The 18,877-nt window shown below is 43.4% G+C and overlaps 1 pseudogene; it reads right to left on the reverse strand.

Annotated features, from left to right (window-relative positions):
- Window positions 1-9,858: 9,858 nt before the first annotated feature.
- On the reverse strand, window positions 9,859-11,572 carry LOC104603425 (tryptophan aminotransferase-related protein 2 pseudogene; annotated as a pseudogene).
- Between the last annotated feature and the right edge of the window lie 7,305 nt (window positions 11,573-18,877).

Consider the following 18,877-nt stretch of genomic DNA (forward strand, 5'->3'; position numbering starts at 1 on the left):
CCAACCATGGAACGACTGTACCACCTACCCTACACAATCAATTGGGCAAATGGGCCCGCTGCAGGCCTTCACTCATCGTCTAAACCTGCAGAATCACCCTTCGAGATTAATCACCAAGAACCCAACCTTCGCTCCTGAGCCCGTAAAACCAAAGGGATCCATGTGTACTCCTCTCGTGGAAAGGCCGCCAAAGGTCTCACTCTCTGCCCCCCGGATAGGTTTCTATGCCGCCTGGCTTAGCAAGTTAATCTTCCCTTTTAGCCCCCCTACCTAATAGGGCGCTCAACATTCAATCCGGCCATTCGTCTAGCCCATGGCGAACAAATTTCCCGGGCCACAGCAGTCACGGCAAAGATCGTTTATGCCGAGAATGCTCTCAATACTCGGCTGGGCCACCACGGACTATTTGAGAAAGAGTAAAAATACAGCGTCTGGGGACCGTGCTGGCACTATTGCACTAGATTTTGGAGCGTTTTCCCGAATCCGGTCCCAAGGATGACACTGTACCTGAGGACAGTACCCGTTGTTGGTTCGACAGGTATGGTGGGAGGGCGAAGAGGCCAAGTAATGTCTTAGAAATTTTCTAGGACCCGACTAAGTTTCGTTGGAGGCCTAATGTTAACCCCCCTCCTGAATTGGTTTTTGTCGAATATAGAATTTCATGGATGGGTATCGGCAGGTATCATCGAATATCCCTGAAAAAAAAAGAAGTGGCCGAATTAATTCATTTAGTCAGTCCCGCCTCTCTGATACCTGTAGTACCTTATCTGGAAGGAAAAAGCCTGTCCTCTATTACAGGCCAGATAGAGTGGCACGGCAGTTTGGGCTGGATCAAGCAACCCCCCTGTCAATATCCTTGCCCAACTGGTATGTCCAAGAATACAATTATTTCCAGAAATCTTCCACTTACTCCGTGATTTACAAGCCCGGAGAAAGCAGATCAGGCCAAACCACACCAGAATATTTTACATTTGGCTGTTGGAACTGCTCAAGGGCTTTGAACATAACCAGACTGATCCGGAGAGGAAAAGAAAGAGGGAAGAAAAATAAATTCGAATAGAAAAGGAAGTGGTGACTGAAGGCCTTTCTCGACAAGCAAAGGCGAAATCTTCAGTGGCCAGAGGAAAAGGACACTTGACCACTAAAGTGGTAGAAAGTAATGACGATGCCACTTCACTTTGCAGGAAATGATGAGTACTGCAAAGGGAACACAGAGGATAGAGCGAGCACTGCTCTAAGATTGAGAAGCGGCATCAGCACAAATGGGCATTACCCACATTAAAGAGAAAAGAGTTGGCAGAAAACAAAGGCTGATGGGTGTGAGAGAAATTTGTGAAATTCCCGATCTTATTCTCGTCTGAAGATGAAAGAGAATTAGAAGCTCGAGCCGAGATCTCTAGAACCTGTAGGGGATTCATTCAAGGTCTTAGCGGCTGTAGTTCAAATATGGGCAATCCGTGGATTCTTTCGTCGGTGGGCTCGCTCTTTAAAAAAGGCAGATTCTCCTAAATAATGGAGTTAATGACTTCAGTACTTTGTAGTTGACCTGGCCAAAGTACCAATTGGAACAGCACCACCCGTTGTTGAGGAAAAGGCGCTCGAGGGAAGGCTTCAAGCGTTGCTGTTCGAGAGTCGAAGCCAGGTTTGAAGAATATGTTCTAGATCCATATGATGGGGATCCAAAGCAAGCACCTTGTACAGATGGAGATCCAGTGTCGGGCCCCTTATCAATCTCTCATTGAGAAATCGATGAAAGGGTTGCATTTGACCCTAGACCTGTGGATAATCCTGCGTACGCGGGAGCTGATTCAGTAGGGGCAAAGGAATCAATAGCAGTTAACCCAGCCTTTCTCTGTTCTTCCTTCAGAGATCCACTGCAACCCTAACTTCAGGCCTTCTTCCCTTTTCCGGCAATCGCTATAGCCCTAAGCTCTCACCCCGATACCCCCATCTCCAGGTATATTTCAGACACTTGTCCCATACAAGGGAAATTGCATGGTTATTACGGGCGACGATACTGCTCTTCCTATTTCCCAAATTGGCACGGCCATGATGTCCACTTCTTTTGGCAATTTTTCTATCCCTAAAGTTTTCCTTGTTCCAAGAGTCAAGAAGAGTCTTCTATCTTTCAGTCAGTTCACGTCTGACTTTCAATGCAAGTTTGATTTTACTCCTTCTACTGTTGTTGTGAAGGATCTCAGAACGGGGATGGAGATTGCTAGAGGGCGAAGGCACGGGAAGCTGTATGCGTTAACAGATGACCGGGTTTATGCGTTGGCGATGGCAGTCAAGAAAAGACAGACGGAGTTAATAAGGTGCCGGCTTCCATTTGGCATCTTCGGCTTGGGCATGCAAGCTATCTGCTTCTCAATAAGCTCCATGCCAAATCTTTTTCCTTTTTTATTATAGGGATAAAAAAGAGAATCAATCTTTATGTACTGGCTGCCAGAAGGGGGCAGCCATACTTACCCTTCCTTTCATTTAAGAAAATTGCACCCTATGCACTTGTGCATTCTGATGTATGGGGACCTGCTCCCGTGCCTTCCCTATCTGGCTCTCGCTACTATGTCATTTTTGTTGACGACTATAGCAGGTTTACCTGGATTTACTTCATGAAACATAAGTCCGAGGTATTTTCCCATTTTCAGGCGTTTCGGGCTAGAGTTGAAAAAGCTTTTGATAGACCCATAACAACAAGACCTGACGATCTGATGGGGGAGGAGAATGAACGTCTAACGCATTCTCTGAGTACTTACGGAATGCCGGCATCGCTCATCAACTCAACTCCCATGTCCTTACACGCCAGAACAGAATGGAATCGCTGAACGGAAACATCGTCATATTACCGAGTCTGGGCTTTCTATGATGTTCGACACTCGGACTGAAGCTTTCAAAGTTGCAGTTTTTATTAAAAATCGGCTACCCAGCTGAAAAACTACTGCGCGCGCAGGCAAGAAAACGGCAGCGCGTTAGCCCCTATGAGAGTAAGGCCTTTTCTTGCTGGCAGAAAAGCAAAATATTCTTCCGCGGAAAGAAAAAGAAATAGGCAGAAAGTAAAAGAACGGCTTCCTGGAAGGTAAGTGGCCCTCCAGGAAAAGCTCGCCGCCTGGAAGGGGAAACTGCTATCCGGGAGAGTGCAACTCATTAAAAATACTCTAAAAAGTATGCCAGTTTATGCGATGTCTGTGTTCTACGTTCCTAAAGGAATCAAAGCGAAAGTCGAGAGAATCCAGAGGAGATTCCTTTGAGGAAAGCTACTGGATCAGCTGTGGCTGACTGAATTCAGGAGAACATCATTTCAAGGTTCGGCATTCCACAGAAGAGAGTATCTGATAATGGTTCTCTGTTCGTCAATCAACAGGTTGGTGACCTCCTATCCAAGTAAAAAATGAATCACGGTCGGTCAACTACATATAATCCGCAAACCAACGGGCAGGCTGAGGCGACCAATAAGATCCTTTTTAAGATCTTAAAGAAAACCGTCTGCCAAAACCAGAAAGATTGGCATACGAAGTTAGTCTTTGCTTTGTGAGCGTATAGAACTTCGGCGCGATCCAGTACTGGGACTACACCCTACTCACTAGTGTATGGAGCGGAAGCTGTTCTCCCCGAAATTTAGTCTCTGCGAATTCTCCAGGCCAGTAAGGTAGACCCTGTATCAGCAGAATATGCAGAAGTCCGATTGCCCGAATTAGAAGCTTTGGACGAAGCCTGACTTCGTGCTGCTCAAAATCTCGAAGTATATACGAGGAGAGGACCTATGATCAAAAAGTTTGACTTCGACCGTTCAAAGTTGGTGATCTTGTGTTGAAGATGTCTGAAAAAGTAAGGGCAAACATGTCAGACACTAAGTTCGCGTCGAACTATGAACCAAACCAAACCATAGTCACTCATGCCTTTGACTTGGGCTACTATAGGTTGTCTAGGGCAGATGGGACTGTCGTGTCTGAGCCCATTAATGGTCGGTGGCTAAAATATTTTTGTGTCAAACAATCTATACATTATGTTTGAATTCTTTCTTTTGCACATGTAATACATTTTTGATTCTTCTGTGCCCACTTGATAAGTGATGAATGTGCTGTACCATGATGATGTCGTGCCTATTCCTTTTTTTTTGATTTGTAACTGTTATGTGTGAATACTCATTCTTTGTTATTTGTCACTGTCATTTGTGATATGTGCTTTGTGAGCTTGGCTCATGTGTTGCATATATATTTGTCTTTGTATTACTATATAAGAATTGTATTTCGAATGTTCAGTGGTGATTTATATTTGATGTTGTTCACGCCGAATCTCCTATTCATTTTCTCATGAATTGCTGTCCCCTGTCACTCTGTGCTTGTTTTCTGTGTCATATACTCGTGTCCTTCAACTATTCAGTCTCATTTTCAATTCCTTGTATGATTATACATCTCCATATCAATCACCTATCCCTTGTGATTTCGTGCATTGTGCTGTATTTCCTGTGTACTTGTCTTTTTGTTTATTGTGTTCATACCTTGTCCCCTGTATATCATGTTTGTGTGTTGCCCAACCATATGTTGATTATCCATTATTCTTTATAAAAGATCATTTGTTTTGTGCATTCGAAGTTCTTTGTTGTTAAAGTACAGATGTAGTTACTAGAGGAGAGCTAACAACAAGAATATTCATTCATGAGGAGACAAAATATACAAGCAAGATGCTTGAGAGACAAGGAGAATGACCATAAAAAAGGGGTGAAGCGAGTCATATATAGGGCAAGTAGTTCGGGTGTCGCGGGTGTCGGTACTCAGGGGCACGCTTTGAAAAATTCCCTCTTTCTTGTAGCTTTGGCTACTGAACTTATGAAAAGAGGACTGAGCCTTAAGCCGCAGAGAGAACTCTTTGTTCCGTCTTTCGGGTTGTAGGGCGTAGGGAGTAGGCGAGTCAGTCTAGTTGTTACCAAGGTGACGAGATGCATGAGTTGCCTAGGTGCCAAAGCGACTAGAAATAATTTTGGCTAAGACAAAACGATGCCGAGTTGTCGAATTGTTGACATATTCTAAGGTCGGCATAGGGGGCCTTAGAGCTAAAAGTAGTTTGGCTTCCCCTTGTGTACAACTTAGCTGAAGTGCTCATAGCATAGATCGGCTAGACCAGGTCACCAAGGCGGGCAATCTCATTTTCACATTTGGTGAAATTTTGTAGTCTTAGCGGTCGTAGCTCAAAACTTCCGAACTTTTCATAAATAATACCTTCTTAAGTTGTCGACGTTCCACACATGGGGTACCTACCTCCCTCCAACGTTTCGAGCTTGTACATATCCTCATCGATCACCTTGAGAACTCTGTAGGGGCCTTCTTAATTTGGACCTAACTTTCCATGCCAAGTTCAGGTACCATAGCCTTCCTGAGTACATGGTTGCCAACTCGAAATTGACGTCTCTTAACTCGGGTGTTATAATACCGAGTTAGTTGTTGCTGGTATGCTACAATCCGAATATAGGCTAAGTCACGGACTTCTTCCACCAGGTCGAGATTAGTCCGTAGCTCATCCTCATTAGCCTCCTCATTGTACATCTTGGACCGCAAGGTTGCCACCTCGATTTCGGTTGGAATGATAACCTCTGTCCTATATGTTAAGTTGAAAGGAGTTTCCCTGGTTGTCATCTTGATAGTAGTTCGGTAAGCCCAAAGGACATTGGGCAACTTTTCCACCCACAAACCCTTAGCTTGGGAGAGCCAAGCTTTGAGTCCATGGGGGATCACCCTATTCGTCACTTCGGCCTGACCATTTGCTTGGGGATGGGCCGTTGAGGTGAAAACTGTATTAGATTCCCATCTTGGCACACCAATTTTAGAACTTAATGTTTTCGAATTGCTTCCTATTGTTCGAAATTAGTACCTTGGGGACGATGCTCATTCAAAAAAAGTTCTACACATTCCGAATTATGATGGATACTAGCAGTTTGACTTCTACCCACTTCGTAAAGAAGTTAACTATGATGACCAAGAACCTCCTCTACCCGGTCGAAGGTGGAAAGGGACTAAGGATATATATCCCCTAGTATGAAAATGGCCACGAGTTGGTAAAGTATCTCAAGTCGACAGCAGGTTGGTGTGGTATGTTGGCATGTTGTTGGCACTAGTTGCACTTCCGATCTAATTTAGTGTGTCTGTCTTCATCGTGGGGTAGTAATAGCCTTGCCATAGCGCCTTCTAAGAGAGTGCCCTGCCCCCTAGGTGTCCTCTACAGAGACCTTTGTGGATCTTGCATAGCACCTAGCTCGCTTTAGTTGGACGCAAGTTGCGTAGGTAGGGGAGCGTGAACGACTTGCAATACAGTTGCTTGCCTATGATTACATAGCAAGCTGACTATTGCTCCACCCTTCGAGCTACATTACACTCTGTAGGTAAGGTCCCGTGGTGCAGATAGTCAATGAGCGGATCCATCCACCTCAGCTTTGTAGCCAAAACAGGAGCGACCTCTTCTTCCACCCTTTCTATGCTAGGTCATTGTAGGTCTTCAATGTAGACCGTTCTCTTCATAGTGTCCATCGCATCGGCTAACTTCGAGAGTGCATCAACTTTGGTGTTCTTGAACCTTGGCACTTGCTGGATGTACCAAGAGTGGAAGACGAGCAGGAACTCCCTAACATTGGTCAGGTAGGCTGACATGGTGAGCTCCTAGGCTTCATACTGCCATTCATGTGGTTCACCACTAGCTGCAAGTTGCTACACACCACAAGATGTTTTGTGCTGACATCCTTCACTAACGATAGCCTAGCTATGAGCGCATCGTACTCAGCTTCATTGTTTGATGCTTGAAACACGAATTGGAGAGCGTACTCCATCTTTAGCTCATTAGGTCCATGGAGTATTAGTCCATCTCTGCTCCTACGTTGGTTGGACGAGCCATCCACATGGAGGATCTAGGGCTCCTTGTCACAAGTCGGGTCAGGTGCCACACCGGTTGACACCTCCAATATGGTCATGAGCTCGACAACTTCAGGGGCTGGCGTGCTAAACGTGCACTCGACAATGAAGTCAACCAAGATTTGTGCCTCGATCGCTAGGTGTGGTCTTGAACTGAATGTTGTACTCATTGAACTCGATTACCCATTTTGTCAACCTACCTGAGACCTCAGGCTTCTGGAAGACTTGCTTTAGGGGTTGATTGGTTAAGACCACGACAGTATGGGCCTGAAAGTAAGGATGCAACTTTCGGGCTGCTAGTACTAGCAAGAAGGCCATCCCTCCTATGTTATTTCTTATTCCATTCTCCATTTCATTTCAGTGTATAGTGTATATGGTGTGTTGAGAGGAGTATTGAGTTGGGTGTATTGGGTGTTGGGTATGGGTGTGATTCCGATGAGGTCATTTTGTATTTTCTCCTGTTTATAGTGCGAAGGAAGCTCCGAGCGGCTGCCTATGGACGTAAGCAATTTGGCCAAACCATGTAAATCTAGTGTTCTCTCTTCTTTCTTTCTTTATTGTTATCTACTTTTGTCTGTTTCTGTGCACACATAGATTACGTTATTTCCGCCGTGCAATTCCAACAATTGGTATCAGAGGCACACGGTTCTATTCCATGATTCTACCAAAATTTGTATTTGTCATTCTGGTATTGCACGTATTGAATATGGCGAGTTTGAGCTCTACCCGGTTTGACATACCGAAATTGTGCAATTGATTTAGAAGGAAAAGAGAAGAAGTCTGCTGATATTCTTCTTGCTTTAGATGATTCGGTTCTATTCAATGTGTCCAAGGAAACCATTACCAAAGGTTTATGGGACAAGTTGCGGAATCTCTACGAGGGCAAATTGGTGTCTAACAAAATCTTTCTCCGGCAACAACTCTACAATCTGAGGATGAAGGACAGAGCCTCTCTACAAGTACACTTGAATGAGTTCAACACTCTAGTAAGAAAATTAGCAGTTGTAGAGGTACGTATTGATGACGAAGAAAAGGTTGCTCTTTTGCTTTGCTTTATGTTGGACTCTTGGGATAGTTTGATAATGAATTTGAGCAATACTAAAGATCTGCCATTAGAATTTACTATTTCTATGTTGCTTATGGAAGAATCTCATAGAAAACTTGGTAAGAATTCTTCAAGTGACGCAATGATGGTATGAGGTAGATCGAATGAGAGAAACGACTCTACCAGAAATCAAACGAGATCCAAGTCAAGAGGCAACAAGAAATGACTCAAGTGTTGGAACTGCAATAAGAAGGGCACCTTTGGAAAGATTGTTAGCAACCCAAAGCAGAGCAGAATTAGTCCAACTCTAACAAAGATCCAACTTCAAATAATTTCAAAGGAAACATCGCACAAGGAAGTGATTCATCAGAAAATGGTGAGATACTTGTCTGTTGATTCTTGTGAAAATTTAAAGCACAACTAGATATTAGATTCTGGTGCTTCTTTCAATATGACGCCATACAGATATTGATTCTATACATACCAATCATGTGATGGTGGGATTGTTTAGATGGGCGATAACAACACATGCAAAATAGTGAAAATTTGAGACATTAGAATTACTATGTTTGACGGCATCACTTGTACAATCTCTGGTGTACGGTATGTTCCTAAACTACAAAAGAGTCTCCTATCATTGGGGAAGTTTGATAAAGACAACTACAAGTTTTTTGGAAAAAAAGGCCAATTGAAGATTAGTAAAGCAGCTATGGTAATTGCAAAAGATAAATTACAAGGAAAGCTATACCACTTGATTGAGGATACCATGGTCGACAATGCCATCGTTGCAAATGCTATAACTGATTCTATTATGATTTGAAATAGACATTTGGGTCATATGAGCAAGCAAGGACTTAAGGTACTTCTTGATCAAAATCTACTTCCTGGTTTAAAATCTACTAATTTGAATTTCTGTAAAGATTGTTTATTTGGGAAACACCACGGAGCTAGTTTTTCAAGTCTAAGGTTAGGAGTAGAGAGGTATTAGATCTAATACGTTCTGATACACGGGAAACTACTACAAAATCTCTTAGAGGTTCATTATACGTTGTCTCTTTTATTGATGATTTCTTTAGGAAAGTATGGGTATATATGCTCCAACGGAAGAGTGATACTTTTTCCTATTTCAAGAAGTTCAAAGCTATAGCTGAAAATCAGAAGGGGAAAAGAATTAAGTGTCTGAGAACTGACAATGGGAAAGAATATACCTCAAAAGAATTTAAAGATTTTTGTAGTGAACACGACATTTTGAGACAGTATACGGTTCCTCGAACTCCACAACAAAACAGAGTTTCTGAATAGATGAATCGTACACTTATGGATCGAGGTAGAAGCATGTTGAGTGTAATTGGGTTGGAGCAGTGCTTTTGGGCAGAAGCAGTCAATATGACATGTTACCTAGTAAATCGCTCTCCCACTATGGCACTTGATTGCAAAATTCTAGAAGATGTATGGTCAGGAAACCCTGTTGATTATTCTTTCTTACGTACCTTTGGTTGTGATGCTTATATTTGGATTCTTAAGGAGCAAATGATCAAACTAGAGGCAATGTCCAAAAGGTGTATTTTTCTTGGCTACATAGAAGGTACAAAGGGATACAGATTGCGGGATCCTACTGCCCACAAGATAATTGTTAGTTGAGATGTTATCTTTAATGAAGATTCATGCAGAAAGAATCAAGCTCTAAGACAGTAGAGAAAGTTGAAGTGGAATCTTTTCAAAAGATTCAAGAGTAACAAATAGATGAGTACTGAGTTGGGTGTATTGGGTGCTGGGTATGAGTGTGATTCCAGTGAGATCATTTTGTATTTTCTCCTATTTATAGTGAGAAGGAAGCTCCGAACTACTCCCCGTGGACGTAGGCAATTTGGCCGAACCACGTAAATCTAGTATTCTCTCTTCTTTCTTTCTTTATTGCTATCTGCTTTTGTCTATTTCTGTGCACATACAGATTGCGTTATTTTCGCTGTGCAATTCCAAGAAACATGTTCTTGAGAATAGCATGAGATCATGAATGAGTTGTGTGACCCGGCATGAGATCATGATCTGCCGCTGACCCAGCATGACCAGTGCTTTTGGAGATGGTGACCCAGTATGGCCAGAACTTTTGGAGACGGGGAATAGCATGAGATCATGATCTGCCAGACTTGTAAACGGTGTATATTGAGGCCAACAGTAAGCCGGGTCGCAAATGAGCTTCCCTCCGCTTCAGTTAACCACCATTTACCAAATAAACCCATCTGGATTATTTGGGGAAGTTACGAGCTCTATGTAAGGTTGATCGCCTTTGTATGTGTATGCGTCGCCGGCCCATCTGTAGAGCCCGAACTTTAAGAAATTGGTGACCGCTGGATAAGACTGCAAGGAAGAAGCAATTCAATGCAAATTAATTAACAACTTGATTAATCAATGAGCATAAGTATAGTAAATTAAGGCCAAAACTTTTTTCCTTTATTTTTGTTAAATTTCTTTGGCCATAGAAACTTTATAAGCACTTGATAACATGATGGTTTGCACATATATACCACTAATTTTATTCCCTCAAGGTACTAATCCACCATTAATTAACTTGAACTAGAGAGAGAGAGATAGATAGTTGGATAGATAGATAGAGAGAGAGAGAGAGGGAGAGTTTGTATGGAAGAAGAGAGGGAGCATGAGACACTGTCACTAACGTCTAATGAGGTCCCAAGATAAACAATGCTGAAGAAGAAGAATAGTAAGTAAGTATTGAACAATTCTAATGGCTTAATTCAAATCTCAACAACAATATCATCGGATGGGTCATTCTCGTGCAAACAAGTCTGCTAGTTATCTAGAAACAAATGATACATGCCGTTAATTCACAGCTAATGTATAGAGTGAGATTGTGAGAAAACTCACTGAATAGTATGGAACAACTGAAACGATGTTGATTGGCTCTACTGAATCAGGAGATGATAATGCATAGAGCGCTGCCTGAAAGAGTTGTGTTGAACCGGTACCAACCACGATGTAACGACCTTCTGTTTCAGTGTTGGCCACCAAATAATGCAAGCGTCTGATCTCTTCCGCTAATTCGGACTCCAGAAACCAGCACAAGTTTGTAATGTCGGAGACGTAGCTTAGCGATTGCCAGACAAAGATCACCACTGTGCACTTGTCCCCCATCTTCTGCCAATATGGCTTGGACATTTTTGGATCACCACTGTTAACGAAAGTCAAATAAAAAAATATCATCAGGTGTCAATCCGAGAATACAAAATAATTGTAGCCTGGGACGATCTACATATCAAAAACCCAACATCAACTGTAATTGAAAATGATGGAATCAAATAATGCACAGGCTTCGAATTGGAAACTTACTTGTCAAGGTTAATAACAAAGTCGGAGGGGAGCTTCTTGGTCATGCCGTTTTGTTTTGCTTGGAAAGCAACGAAGAAGGGGAAGAGTGGCCATCAATGGCACACCTTACCTCTTGCTCCTGACCGTCTTTGATTGTCAGAGGCCCCCTGTACTAGCCGTTTCGTCCCTTTGATTGTCAGAGGCTCCCTGTACTAAACATCTGAAACAACCGTTCTTCACCGTCGGAAGTGAGCTTTCCTAGCCATTGTGCACCCGCCATCTGCCGGAGAGGCTTCTGAGTAGCATTGTGAAGACGTTATCTTGAAATGAATTTCTTTTTTAAAATACGATTTAAATGATTGTTATCTGGGATAACCGGTATTCACTGAAACAGAGAAGTGGAATGTTGATTGGTCCATGTCACCCGATATGATATGGAAAAGATACTTTTTCCATATCATAGATTTTCCCTTCTTCAAATCAATATAACTGATTTGCAATCTAATCAAGAGTATCAATACTTTGAAACTTGATAATAAGAAATAATTTAATTTTTCATAATTTAATAACGAACATGACAGTCAGTCACTGCCATAGGTGGTGTAATGTGGTGGCTTTGCCTCATTAAATTCAAGGCTATCAAGAAAATAATATATTTGGACAATAGTCCCATTTTTTCTTTTCCATTGGGAATTTTATGGTTTGTTCCACCTCATGATATTGATTTATTTTGTTTTACTTACCAACACCTCCATTTATGATTTAGTACCCACCCTCCCCCCTTGAATTTTGATAGAATCCCCCACTTGTTATTCTAACATAACAAAGAAATTGATTTTGAGTTGAATGGATTTACTACTATGATACCAGAAAGATATGATATCTAAAAAACTTTTGACTAATCAATTGAAATCATAAAGGTGGTAGTCAATTGAGTGTTATTTATCAAAATTCATGGATAGATTTTGATTGGTCAAAACTTTTACTATATCATATCTTTCCCACATCATAGATTTCCCCCTCATTTTAAAAGAAAAAGAAAAAGAAATAGGATTTTTGACCCCCAATATCCTATATAGTTGGGGACGAGGCTAAGATGATGATGATAATGAAAGGATGCAAAGAAGAATTCCAAATACTTCATTTTGAGCTCTAAGTCCATGACCAGATGCATAGACGGGAGGTTACGAACGAAGGGCCTTTTTCTAGGTCTTGGTTAAATGATGATTTTGGCGGGTTTTTTATGGGTTGAACGGAAAAATGCCCAATTAACCGTTAAAACAGAAACCTGTTGGGTATTCCAATTTTTAATTTGGTCCTAATTTTGAAGCGAGTCCCCCATAACAACTCTACCCACACATACCCACATAAAATTGCAACCACACATAGGGAATATCTCATCTTCTTATATGTTATTATGCACGGGGAGATGTTTTGAGGTAATGTTTTGTGGGTAGGCATGGGATGAGTTCTTGCGAGTGGGAGATCCAGAATCATTTAAAGCTTCCAAGCATGTTGGGATAGTTTTGGTTGAGAGTAAATCCCAAACAAAAATTGAAAAACTGAAAATCCAAACCAAGTAAACCAAGTAAAAGAAATATGATTATCTAATTATAATAAATCATATATATATATATATATATATAATTATCTATTTATAATCAGGGGATTATAGCTGATAAGGGCAACTTTTAGGTCTTATTATCAATAAAAATAATCTTTTTAAAATAATTTCTAGAATAGGGTATTTTTTTAAAAAATATCAAAAAAGGGTAGAAACACTATTAATCTTCTTCTTCATTCAGACCACCGAATAAATCTCCCCACCTCTGGTCTCTTTCTCTTTCTTCCTCTTCCTCCTTTCGATGGCCATGAAAGAGCTTCATTGTCAAGAACTACTTGGAGTTGGGAAGGCGGACGCCATGAAAGACCAGCATCCAAAGCTCAACAGTACTTGGAGGAGTTTTGATGGCCATTGCCAAGATCACCATGAAAGAGTTTCGTCTGCCTTCCACCTTCATACCGCTTTGATGGAATGCATGGTTTCTGTTTTTCCTCGTTGAGCACTACCTGGAGGAGGAGGACGAAAGCGGATGAAGCTCTTTCGAAGAAGAAGAAAAGAAGAAGGTAGAGGGGATGTGTTATGGGCACACCATCCGGCAGCGCACTGCGGAGCAGTCATAGGCAGCAGCAGCACGCACGGCAGGCCGCACAGTAGCAGGCACTGCCTGGCAGCGCCGCACAGTAGCACGCACCAATAGCGCGCAACATGCACCGCCAGGCAGCAGCACGCACCGCGCACCGCATGGCGGCACGCACCGCGCACCCACCCAACACCGCACGGCAACGGCACCATGGCGCGCAGCACGCACCGCTAGGCAGCAGCGCGCACCACACGCACTGCACAGTAGCACGCACTGCATAGTAGCACGCACCGCGTACACGCCCGGCACCGCACGGCAGCGGCACCATGAGCCGCGTGCACGCACTGCGCAGCAGCAGCACTGCGCACACGCACCGTGCGACAACGGCACCATGAGCCGCACGCACGCACCCGGCAGCAGCAGCAGAGCGGGACCCACACGGCAGCTCATAGGGGTGGGCCCACCCTTATCTGGACACGTCAAACCAACTCACCGCCAACTTACCTTATCCTTATCTTATCCCTATCCCTTATCTTATCCTATCCCTTATCCTTGTCTATATTTTATCTTCTTAAGTAGGAGTTGTGTTACGATTAGGAGTTTTAGTTTAAGTTGGATTACCCTAGCTTAGCCGAATCCAACAAGGAATTATCTTTTGTAATCTCCTATTTAAGGAGCTACGAATTGAAATAAAGCATTCAGTTTTTTAGCCAAGAAAAGAGTGAGGAGAGTTCGGGTGGTCTGTACGCAAGGGAAAGCAGGGCTTTCGCACTGTGGATCGACCCGTGACGGGATCCTACGCGCGGGACCATAACAAAAAGCAAAAGAAGAAAGAAGAGGAGGAGGAAAGAGAAAGATAAAGACCAGAGGTGGATAGATTTATTCGGTGGTCTGAAAGAGGAAGAAGATGAATAGTATTTCTACGTTTTTTGATATATATATATATATATTTTAAAAATTACCCTATTCTAGAAGTTATTTTTATTGATAATAAGACCCAAAAGTTACCTTTATCAACTATAATCCCTATAATAAATCATATATTATACATTTATATATATATATATATATATATATATATTACATTTTATTTATAATATATTATAAAAATAAACAATTGATTTTGGCATGAAATTTTGCAAAACCCGATGATATTGATTTAGTTTAAAAGGGGGGCTTTTATGGTCCAATCCCCCTCAGAAATCCTAACGTGTTCATACAATTCCGGTCATTGTAGTGGGGAAGGAAGATTCCCAATTCAAAGGGATGGTTTTTATGGGGAAGGGAATAAATATATTTGGGAAATCAATAAAAAATTATGAGGGGGAATAGACTATAAAAAGGCCTAAAAGCATAGGATTAAAAGAGGATAAATTCAACCCTTACTGGCCATGCATTTAGAATATCTCAATAATTGTATTCTTTTATTCAAGAGGAGATGTTCCCAATGCACCCTTGAAAAGAGCTATGAGTACAATTTTGTGACCATCAAATCCGATTTCCTATTAAACACCCAAGCATAAGGATTGCTTCCTGTTTCACTGTTTGGTGACCTGACTAAGAGACAATACATGTCTGCAAATCCCAATTGGAGTTCAAATCTATTCTACAGAATGCACTCAAAAACGTCCCACAGCACATAGTAATGACAAACACGAAGATGCTCTCCAGAGTTTGAATCTGCACCTCACGGGAGTGTCCTTTCACGTGCATCTCACAAGACCGGATCTGCTCCTCACACCTGGCGCCTCACGAGCACATCCTACCATTGACAACATAATGCACAGTAAATGTGCCTGTGAGGCGTCCGTTACCTTGTTCCCGCTTCCTCCTAACGAGACGTCCGTTACCTTGTTCCCTTACTCCAGAATATCGCATGCCCTCTGTTCCCTCTCTTCTATCAACCTTCCTGTTCGTGTAACTCTTCCATCCCGGCGCCGATGCCGACGCTTATTCCGGCGACGAACGTTCCTCCGGAAACCGTTCCGCCGATGACCGTTTTTCTCATCTCTTCTGTTCACATTTTAACCTTTTTTTCTCAAGACAAAACCATAGAAGGAAAGGCTCACCGGCAACCACCCGACCATTGTTCAGGTTTGTTTTTTTATCTTCATTCTCGTTTATTTTATTTTTATTTTGTATTTTTCTCCAACCAGTGCTATTTTGACGAGCGCATAAGACAATAAGACATTAGGGGATTTTACACTGTAATGAATTTTTTTTAACGGGTGTGTAATTTCTTTGATTATTATTATTTTTTTATTTTTCCCGCAACAGTTATAAATGCATGTTTTGTGCATTTCTAACCAAGTTTAGTCCATATCTAGTGCTTGAAGTTTATAGTAACTTGGAATTGTTGACATGCGAAATAATACATGAATTGTTTCATTTCATTGCAGTTGATCTCAAGCATTCAGTAGTCGTCTCCTGGGAGAACATTTTTGATACATTTGAAATGTAACTGAAACCAAATATACCTGTAATCCTCTATTGGTTACAATTCTCAGGAATCCATTTAACCTTAACCTCAGGTGCAACATCGACCACAACATATCTGGAGCCAAATACATCATAAAAAATTTTAGATTCGCATTCATAGCACAGGTTGGAGAAAAATACAAAATAAAAATAAAAATAAAATAAACGAGAATGAAAGAAAAAAAAACGCACTTGAACAATGGTCGGGTGGTCGCCGCTGATTTTGTCTGGAAAAAAATTAAAATGTGAATAGAGGAGATAAGAAGGACGGTCTTCGCCGGAGTGGTCGCCGGCGTCGGCGCCGAAGATGGAAGAGGAGGTGGAGGGTTCAGGCAGAGGGTTACACGAACAGAAAGGACGAGAGAAGAGAGGGAACGGAGGCCGGAGTGTAACAAGGTTCTCTTCGTCGCACCATCAAGTGCCATCCACTGTGCCTTCAGCCGCAACTCCAACGTCCAAGTGTGTGCCATGGGTGGGCTAAACATGTACTTTTGTATGGGGGGCTGCCAATGGCAATATTGTAATATTGTAGTATGCTTTTTCATCTTTTTGACATTTCTTATTGTCACTCCCCCAAAAGCTTAACGTACTCTTTGAGGGGAGGTAGGTAGTCGAGTGAGCTCATAAGCGTGTAAAGGTTAAGCACGAGATCCCCTCGACACTGTACTGTGTGCTTGTGCTTACCACCGATTTATGCAATACAAGTAGCCTTTTGCTAATTTGTGTGCCTTCTTGTTGCCTTTGTGTGTGTGTTTGCTTTGTTTCGTAGGCTTACTCGCCCATTTCGAGTGCCGCACGGGGCCCCAGCGATTACCCCCGTGACAGTTGGTATCAGAGCGGGTTGCTCCTCAACGCTCGTGACCCTTGCATAGCAACACTAGTGGTGGCACAATGAAGCACAACAAGGAACTCACCGACGAGATTAGGCATGGCCTTGCCCATGCGAGGGAGACTGATGAGTCTCTAGGCGTTGAAGCCACTACAGAGAAGACCCCAGGGGGTCGCACATCCAAGACAAGCAAGCTTGACAAGTCAGTTGACGCACTTGCTGCCTTCGACACACGCATCCTTCGCTGTGAAGTGACTGTTGGGGAGATGCGTGACCGAGTAGAAGAAATCCACTTGAATGTGGAAACAATTGAGAGCTCCGTGGTGGAGCTAGAAGCCCGTTTAAATGGCATTATGAACGAGGTCCAAGACGTCCTGAATAGAACCCTCAAGGAAGTCCTTGGAACAAAATCCCGACAAGAAGGGAGCTCATCTCGATCCGACATCCAAGACCAGGTGGATGAGATGAGAGCTGAATGGGTGGCCATGAAAGTGGCCATGGCCTCTCCCTCCGACCTCCAGACTCAATTGGATGATCTTAGAGGAGACATGACGCTCCTCAAGAGACTAGTGGCCAGCACTCCAAGCCCCTCCACAACACTGGCTCCTGCTCGTGTGAAGATTCGGGAGCCTACACCTTATGCCGGCTCCCGAGATGCTAGAGAACTTGACAACTTCTTGTGGCAAATGGAACAATATTTCCATGTCGCTGGCATTGATGATGACCTAACGCAAATTCGTACAGTGATTATGTATTTGACTGACATTGCTATGCTATGGTGGCGCAGGCGATGCCAAGACATTGAACGGGGTACGTGCACCATCGAGACATGGGCTGATTTCAAACGAGAACTAAAGCGGCAATTCTACCCAGAGAACGTAGAGTACCTGGCACGGAAGAAGTTGAAATCACTCAAGCATGAGGACTCACTCCACGATTATGTTAAAGAGTTTTCAGCCCTTACCTTGGAGATCACGGACATGTCCGACAAGGATCTACTGTTCAACTTCATGGACGGACTGAAGCCATGGGCCGAACTAGAACTCCAACGCCGCAACGTACAGGACCTCGCCACGGCAATGGCAGTGGCGGAGCAACTCAATGAGACCAGCTTGTCACATGAAGAAACCCCTAAGCCAGAAAACCCGCGTTCCCCTAAATCGAGTGGGGGAGCAAGTCCTTCACGCCCTCCGTACGACAACTCCAGCTTCAACAAGCCAGCAAGACAAGACTATGGGAAGAAGCCACAAGGAGAGCAAGGCCCTCAGCACCGTTACAAGCCCAGAACCGCTGGGTCCCCAATTTCTTGCTTCCTTTGTGGGGGAAATCACTTGGTTCGCAACTGCCCAACCAAGAAGAAGATCAATGCCCTTGTCGCCAAGCTCAGTGATGACGAGCAAAGTGATGAGGAAAAGTCTGTACGGGCGCCTAGAGTGGGCGCCCTTCAACTCTTTAACGCCATGGTGAAGAAAGGGCCCAATCATGAAAGGCCGAAGAAAGCCCAAAGGGGGCTGAAGTATGTAGACATCCTCCTCGGCGGGAAGCAGACTCAAGCCCTTGTTGATACAGGGGCCTCCCACAACTTCATCTCAGTTGCCGAGGCCAAGCGACTCAAGCTGAACACTGTGAAAGAGACAGGGTGGATCAAGGCCGTGAACTCCGGGGCAAAGGCGATTGAAGGCATGGCTCGTGGGGTTGACCTCCAAGTTGGGCCGTGGACAAGCAAGATTAATCTTTCAGTGGTACCCCTGGATGACTTCCGAGTTGTCTTGGGAATGGACTTCATGAGACAAGCAGAAGCAGCACTCCTACCTCACATCAACTCTTTATGCATCTTGGACGAGCGCTCCCCTTGCATGGTACCAGTTACGACTTCTACTAAGGTTCATGGGAAGCAAGTTTCTGCACTACAACTTTTTCACGAAGAAGCCTTGTTCAACACCAACCTGAAGGAAGCAGAGAAGTTCCCCACTCCACTGGCGGAAGAAGCCGCCCCTCAAGCCAACAACTACAACAGCAGCAGGAAGCAGCAGGCCATCCAGCCGTCTACACCTCTCCAGCAACAGGGTTCGTGCGTGTCAACAACCACCAAGCAAAGCAGAAGACCCAAGGCCGTGACAAACTTTGCCCACACCTACTGCCACAACCATCGGGGAGAGCG

This window comes from Nelumbo nucifera, chromosome 2 (genome assembly GCF_055504915.1).
Source record: "Nelumbo nucifera cultivar China Antique chromosome 2, China Antique-T2T, whole genome shotgun sequence".
NCBI classification, from domain to species: domain Eukaryota; kingdom Viridiplantae; phylum Streptophyta; class Magnoliopsida; order Proteales; family Nelumbonaceae; genus Nelumbo; species Nelumbo nucifera.